Raw genomic sequence first — 7426 nt, forward strand, 5'->3', positions numbered from 1 at the left:
TTCGATGGAGCCTGGTGCAGGGACATTCAATGGGATGAGCCGCGCTCGCCGCGGAACCTTCGAGCGCCGCTACTCAGCAAGTAAACGAGAGGGAGCTGCGCCCGGCCTCGTAAGACGCCTCTTCTCCGGTGCGAGCGCCCCGACGCCGCTGGCCGCCGCCGCCGCCTTGCCGCTATCCCGCCGCGCGTTTGGGGAGGGAGGGCGACCCGTAGGACGGCCCGCCGACTACACGACCGTTTGGCAGAGCGAGTGCAAGGTTAGGCGAGCTGGGCGGTAACTCGGGTTAGTCTGGGGAGACTCGCGGTGGACAGGGGGGCGCGAATCCGGCCGGGCGGCCCCATCGATTAAGCATTGGTAGGGAGCCGAGGATGAGCCGTGCGAAGTGGCCTCGGAGGCGGTCCGTGGGGGACGACGGGGGGGGACGGGCGTCGGCCCTCCGGCCCGAGCAGAGAACGTTCGGTCACCCAAGCGGGAATCTGCGCCCCGGCCCGAGTCGGACTCGGTCGGTGCGGCCCGCTGAGGCCCTCAACTATTCCCGTACGCGGGGGTCGGGAGCTGCGGCGCTGCGCCGGCGACTTACCCGCGCGAGGCACGCACTGCGTGCGGCCAGGATGCGGAGTTGGATCGGCGCTGGTTGGGAACCCTCGGGGAACGAAGGCGGACGGCGGCCAGCCGGCGCCGACGAACCCGTCGGGGAGGGGGCTGGTGGCAGGCGCGATCGGCACTATTGCTGACTGCCGGGAGGGAAGCTGCGCCCCGGCCGAGTCAGACTCAGCCGTTGCGGCCCCCCCGAGCCCGCAGCGCGTAGCGCGGAAGCCATACGCCCCCCCGATGCGGAGCGACAGACGCCCCCGCGACCGCGGTTGGTCGGGAAGGCTTTTCGGATAGAGGTCGGACGGTGTGTGTGTGGACGGCTTCCCGTGGTGCCGCCGCTATCAAGCCGGAGGGTTTGAGAAACGACATTCGCGGAAGGACCGGCGCGGCCGGCGGACGCTCGCACGCGCGGCGCCCGACACTCAGCCGCTCGCTCGGCCTCCGTGGATCGTGGCTAGGTGGGATGGATGCCAAACCGGGTCGTCTCGGTCTCGCCGCAGTACGGTCGCGCCGGGGCCTGCGGGGCGGCGCGGGGAGCGCACGCTCACGCGGCGGCCGGGGCGCTAGAGTGCGACCCGCAGTGGGTAGGAACCGTCCACCCGACGTCGGACGAGCCGAGGCCGATGGAGGCCCTACCAAGGCGGGTCATGAGTGCCAGTCGGTCAGTTGGGTGAGGGGGTACTCGGAGGCCCGCCGGGAGCAGACGGGCGACCGGGGATGGGGGGCGTACGCGGGCGGGCGCCGGGAGAAGACGGCCCGTCCGGGGTCGAATCTCGGCCTGTGTTTTCGGAGCCGGCCGGGCATCACGCTCCCTCCTTGGATGGACAACATTCGTAGTTGACACTTTGTGTCATTTTATCCGAGCGGGCGGGCGCCTCGAGAGGCGGACCGTCCGGGGCGACTCTCGGCCTGTGTTTTCGGAGCCGGCCGGGCCTCACGCTCCCTCCTTGGATGGACAACATTCGTAGTTGACACTTTGTGTCATTTTATCCGAGCGGGCGGGCGCCGCGAGGCGGACCGTCCGGGGCGACTCTCGGCCTGTGTTTAAGGAGCCGGCCGGGCATCACGCTCCTTCCTTGGATGGACAACATTCGCAGTTGACACTTTGTGTCATTTTATCCGAGCAGACGGGCGCCGCGAGGCGGACCGTCCGGGGCGACTCTCGGCCTGTGTTTTCGGAGCCGGCCGGGCATCACGCTCCCTCCTTGGATGGACAACATTCGTAGTTGACACTTTGTGTCATTTTATCCGAGCAGACGGGCGCCGCGAGGCGACCGTCCGGGGCGACTCTCGGCCTGTGTTTAAGGAGCCGGCCGGGCATCACGCTCCTTCCTTGGATGGACAACATTCGTAGTTGACACTTTGTGTCATTTTATCCGAGCGGGCGGGCGCCGCGAGGCGGACCGTCCGGGGCGACTCTCGGCCTGTGTTTAAGGAGCCGGCCGGGCATCACGCTCCTTCCTTGGATGGACAACATTCGCAGTTGACACTTTGTGTCATTTTATCCGAGCAGACGGGCGCCGCGAGGCGGACCGTCCGGGGCGACTCTCGGCCTGTGTTTTCGGAGCCGGCCGGGCATCACGCTCCCTCCTTGGATGGACAACATTCGTAGTTGACACTTTGTGTCATTTTATCCGAGCAGACGGGCGCCGCGAGGCGACCGTCCGGGGCGACTCTCGGCCTGTGTTTAAGGAGCCGGCCGGGCATCACGCTCCTTCCTTGGATGGACAACATTCGTAGTTGACACTTTGTGTCATTTTATCCGAGCGGGCGGGCGCCGCGAGGCGGACCGTCCGGGGCGACTCTCGGCCTGTGTTTAAGGAGCCGGCCGGGCATCACGCTCCTTCCTTGGATGGACAACATTCGCAGTTGACACTTTGTGTCATTTTATCCGAGCAGACGGGCGCCGCGAGGCGGACCGTCCGGGGCGACTCTCGGCCTGTGTTTTCGGAGCCGGCCGGGCATCACGCTCCCTCCTTGGATGGACAACATTCGTAGTTGACACTTTGTGTCATTTTATCCGAGCAGACGGGCGCCGCGAGGCGGACCGTCCGGGGCGACTCTCGGCCTGTGTTTAAGGAGCCGGCCGGGCATCACGCTCCTTCCTTGGATGGACAACATTCGCAGTTGACACTTTGTGTCATTTTGTTCGGCCTGTGTTTAAGGAGGCGGCCGTCCTCCACTCGGTCCGTGTTTAAGGAGCGACACTCGCGCTCCGGTTCGGCCTGTATTTAGGGAGGCGGCCGTCCTCCGCTTGGTCTGTGTTAAGGGCGACACTCTGTCCATGTTTGAGGAGCCTGGCCCTGACGCTCCTCTCCGGCCTGTGTTTAAGGAGGCGGCCGTCCTCCCCTTGGTCCGTGTTAAGGGCGACACTCGGTCCATGTTTGAGGAGCCTGGCCCTGACGCTCCTCTCCGGCCTGTGTTTAAGGAGGCGGCCGTCCTCCCCTTGGTCCGTGTTAAGGGCGACACTCGGTCCATGTTTGAGGAGCCTGGCCCTGACGCTCCTCTCCGGCCTGTGTTTAAGGAGGCGGCCGTCCTCCCCTTGGTCTGTGTTAAGGGCGACACTCGGTCCATGTTTGAGGAGCCTGGCCCTGACGCTCCTCTCCGGCCTGTGTTTAAGGAGGCGGCCGTCCTCCCCTTGGTCCGTGTTAAGGGCGACACTCGGTCCATGTTTGAGGAGCCTGGCCCTGACGCTCCTCTCCGGCCTGTGTTTAAGGAGGCGGCCGTCCTCCCCTTGGTCCGTGTTAAGGGCGACACTCGGTCCATGTTTGAGGAGCCTGGCCCTGACGCTCCTCTCCGGCCTGTGTTTAAGGAGGCGGCCGTCCTCCCCTTGGTCTGTGTTAAGGGCGACACTCGGTCCATGTTTGAGGAGCCTGGCCCTGACGCTCCTCTCCGGCCTGTGTTTAAGGAGGCGGCCGTCCTCCCCTTGGTCTGTGTTAAGGGCGACACTCGGTCCATGTTTGAGGAGCCTGGCCCTGACGCTCCTCTCCGGCCTGTGTTTAAGGAGGCGGCCGTCCTCCCCTTGGTCTGTGTTAAGGGCGACACTCGGTCCGTGTTTAAGGAGCGGCCCTCGCGCTCCGGTTCGGCCTGTATTTAGGGAGGCGGCCGTCCTCCGCTTGGTCTGTGTTAAGGGCGACACTCGGTCCGTGTTTAAGGAGCCGGCCCTGACGCTCCTCTTCGGCCTGTGTTTAAGGAGGCGGCCGTCCTCCACTTCCTTCCATGCACCACCACATTCGCAGTTGACACTTTGCCATTTTTTCAGAGAGGTGACACTTAGTCGTTTTTTCGAAAGTTGACACTTAGTCGTTTTTTCGAAAGTTGACACTTTGCCGTTTTTTCAGAGAGGCGACACTTAGTCGTTTTTTCGAAAGTTGACACTTAGCCGTTTTTTCGAAAGTTGACACTTAGCCGTTTTTTCGAAAGTTGACACTTAGCCGTTTTTTCGAAAGTTGACACTTAGTCACTTTTTCGCCACAGTGACACCTCCAGCGCGTGCCACGGCGCTTTTCAGGTCTTCTATCCGACCTTGTGCTGTCGAGGACGGCGTGTCCGACGCCGTGGGGAGACCAGCACCATCTCCTCCATACTCGTAAACGGGGTGCTTTGGAAAACGGGGGGAAAGTCGATGAGTACACTGACTACTGGGACCATTTCATTGTACTCTGGCGCACCTGAAGACCAAAAAAGGTACTGCACCTTAGCCCGGGTACCTCACCCCCTGGTACCTCGAGGAGAACTTAGAAAAATTTCGACAAATTTTTGGTGAGCTCCAGGGAGAGAGGCTGATTTTTCGCTTTTTGAGGCCGACCGCCGAACCGGCGCGGGGCGGACTCACAAGCCCCCCAGAGCCGTGGGCACTTAGTCGTTTTTTCAGAGAGGCGACACTTAGTCGTTTTTTCAGAGGCGACACTTAGTCGTTTTTTCGAAAGTTGACACTTAGCCGTTTTTTCGAAAGTCGACACTTAGCCGTTTTTTTGGAAAGTTGACACTTAGTCGTTTTTTCGAAAGTTGACACTTAGTCGTTTTTTCGCCACAATTGGCTCTGAGCTCCAGGGGGAGAGCCTGGTTTTGCCTTATTTCAGGCCGGCTGGGGAACCGGCGCCGGTCGGATGCACGAGCCCGGCAGAGCCGTGGGCACTTAGAAAATTTTCGCCGATTAAGCTGGGACCTCCAGGCGGAGACCGGCATTCCTCGTCCTCGGGGTTCGACCCAGGAACCGGCGCTGGGCAGACGCCGTAGCCACGCAGAGCCGTGGGCACTTAGAAAATATTCGCCAAGTTGGCTCTGAGCTCCAGGCGGAGAGGCTGGTTTTGCCTTATTTCAGGCCGGCTGGGGAACCGGCGCGGGTCGGATGCACGAGCCCGCAGAGCCGTGGGCACTTTGCCATTTTCTCAGAGTCGACACTTAGTCGTTTTTTCAGAGAGGCGACACTCTGTCGTTTTTTCGAAAGTTGACACTTTGCCGTTTTTTCAGAGAGGCGACACTTAGCCGTTTTTTCGAAAGTTGACACTTAGCCGTTTTTTCGAAAGTCGACACTTAGCCGTTTTTTCAGAGATGTGACACTTTGCCGTTTTTTCGAAAGTCGACACTTAGCCGTTTTTTCAGAGATGTGACACTTAGAAACTTTTTGCCAAGTTGGCTGTGAGCTCCAGGAGGAGACCGTCATTTTTCGTCATTCGAGGCCGACTGCGGAACCGGCGCTGGGCGGACGCCAAAGCTCGGCAGGGCCGTGGGCACTTAGAAACTTTTTGCCAAGTTGGCTGTGAGCTCCAGGAGGAGACCGTCATTTTTCGTCATTCGAGGCCGACTGCGGAACCGGCGCTGGGCGGACGCCAAAGCTCGGCAGGGCCGTGGGCACTTAGAAACTTTTTGCCAAGTTGGCTGTGAGCTCCAGGAGGAGACCGTCATTTTTCGTCATTCGAGGCCGACTGCGGAACCGGCGCTGAGCGGACGCCAAAGCTCGGCAGGGCCGTGGGCACTTAGAAACTTTTTGCCAAGTTGGCTGTGAGCTCCAGGAGGAGACCGTTATTTTTCGTCATTCGAGGCCGACTGCGGAACCGGCGCTGAGCGGACGCCAAAGCTCGGCAGGGCCGTGGGCACTTAGAAACTTTTTGCCAAGTTGGCTGTGAGCTCCAGGAGGAGACCGTTATTTTTCGTCATTCGAGGCCGACTGCGGAACCGGCGCTGAGCGGACGCCAAAGCTCGGCAGGGCCGTGGGCACTTAGAAACTTTTTGCCAAGTTGGCTGTGAGCTCCAGGAGGAGACCGTTATTTTTCGTCATTCGAGGCCGACTGCGGAACCGGCGCTGGGCGGACGCCAAAGCTCGGCAGGGCCGTGGGCACTTAGAAACTTTTTGCCAAGTTGGCTGTGAGCTCCAGGAGGAGACCGTTATTTTTCGTCATTCGAGGCCGACTGCGGAACCGGCGCTGGGCGGACGCCAAAGCTCGGCAGGGCCGTGGGCACTTAGAAACTTTTTGCCAAGTTGGCTGTGAGCTCCAGGAGGAGACCGTCATTTTTCGTCATTCGAGGCTGACTGCGGAACCGGCGCTGGGCGGACGCCAAAGCTCGGCAGGGCCGTGGGCACTTAGAAACTTTTTGCCAAGTTGGCTGTGAGCTCCAGGAGGAGACCGTTATTTTTCGTCATTGGAGGCCGACTGCGGAACCGGCGCTGGGCGGACGCCAAAGCTCGGCAGGGCCGTGGGCACTTAGAAACTTTTTGCCAAGTTGGCTGTGAGCTCCAGGAGGAGACCGTTATTTTTCGTCATTCTAGGCCGGCTGCAGAACCGGCGCGGGTCGGATGCACGAGCCCGCAGAGCCGTGGGCACTTTGCCACTTTTTCGCCACAATTGGCTGTGAGCTCCAGGAGGAGACCGTTATTTTTCGTCATTCTAGGCCGGTTGCAGAACCGGCGCGGCTCGGATGCACGAGCCCGCAGAGCCGTGGGCACTTAGAAAATTTTCAGAGAGGCGACACTTTGCCATTTTTTCAGAGAGGTGACACTTAGTCGTTTTTTCGAAAGTTGACACTTAGCCGTTTTTTCGAAAGTTGACACTTAGTCGTTTTTTCGAAAGTTGACACTTAGTCGTTTTTTCGCCAAAGTGCCCACCTCCAGCGCGTGCCACGGCGCTTTCCAGGTCTTCTATCCGACCTTGTGCTGTCGAGGACGGCGTGTCCGACGCCGTGGGGAGACCAGCACCATCTCCTCCATACTCGTAAACGAGGTGCTTTGGAAAACGGGGGGAAAGTCGATGAGTACACTGACTACTGGGACCATTTCATTGTACTCTGGCGCACCTGAAGACCAAAAAAGGTACTGCACCTTAGCCCGGGTACCTCACCCCCTGGTACCTCGAGGTGAGCTCCAGGGAGAGAGGCTGATTTTTTGCTTTTTGAGGCCGACCACCGAACCGGCGCGGGGCGGACTCACAAGCCCCGCAGAGCCGTGGGCACTTAGTCGTTTTTTCGAAAGTTGACACTTAGTCGTTTTTTCGCCGATTTTGCTGGGACCTCCAGGCGAGGACCGGCGTTTTTCGTCTTCCGGGTCCGACCCGGGAACCAGCGCCGAGCGGACACATTCGCTCGCTAGTGCCGTTGGCACTTAGAAAATTTTTCGTTTGTCATGAGCTCCGGGCGGAGACCGGCGTTTTTCGTCTTCCGGGTCCGACCCGGGAACCAGCGCCGAGCGGACACATTCGCTCGCAAGTGCCGTTGGCACTTAGAAAATTTTTCGTTTGTCATGAGCTCCGGGCGGAGAGCGGCGTTTTTCGTCTTCCGGGTTCGACCCGGGAACCAGCGCCGAGCGGACACATTCGCTCGCTAGTGCCGTTGGCAC

Source organism: Syngnathus leptorhynchus, unplaced genomic scaffold (assembly GCF_054491065.1).
Source record: "Syngnathus leptorhynchus isolate UIUO unplaced genomic scaffold, UIUO_Slep HiC_scaffold_33, whole genome shotgun sequence".
NCBI lineage: Eukaryota > Metazoa > Chordata > Actinopteri > Syngnathiformes > Syngnathidae > Syngnathus > Syngnathus leptorhynchus.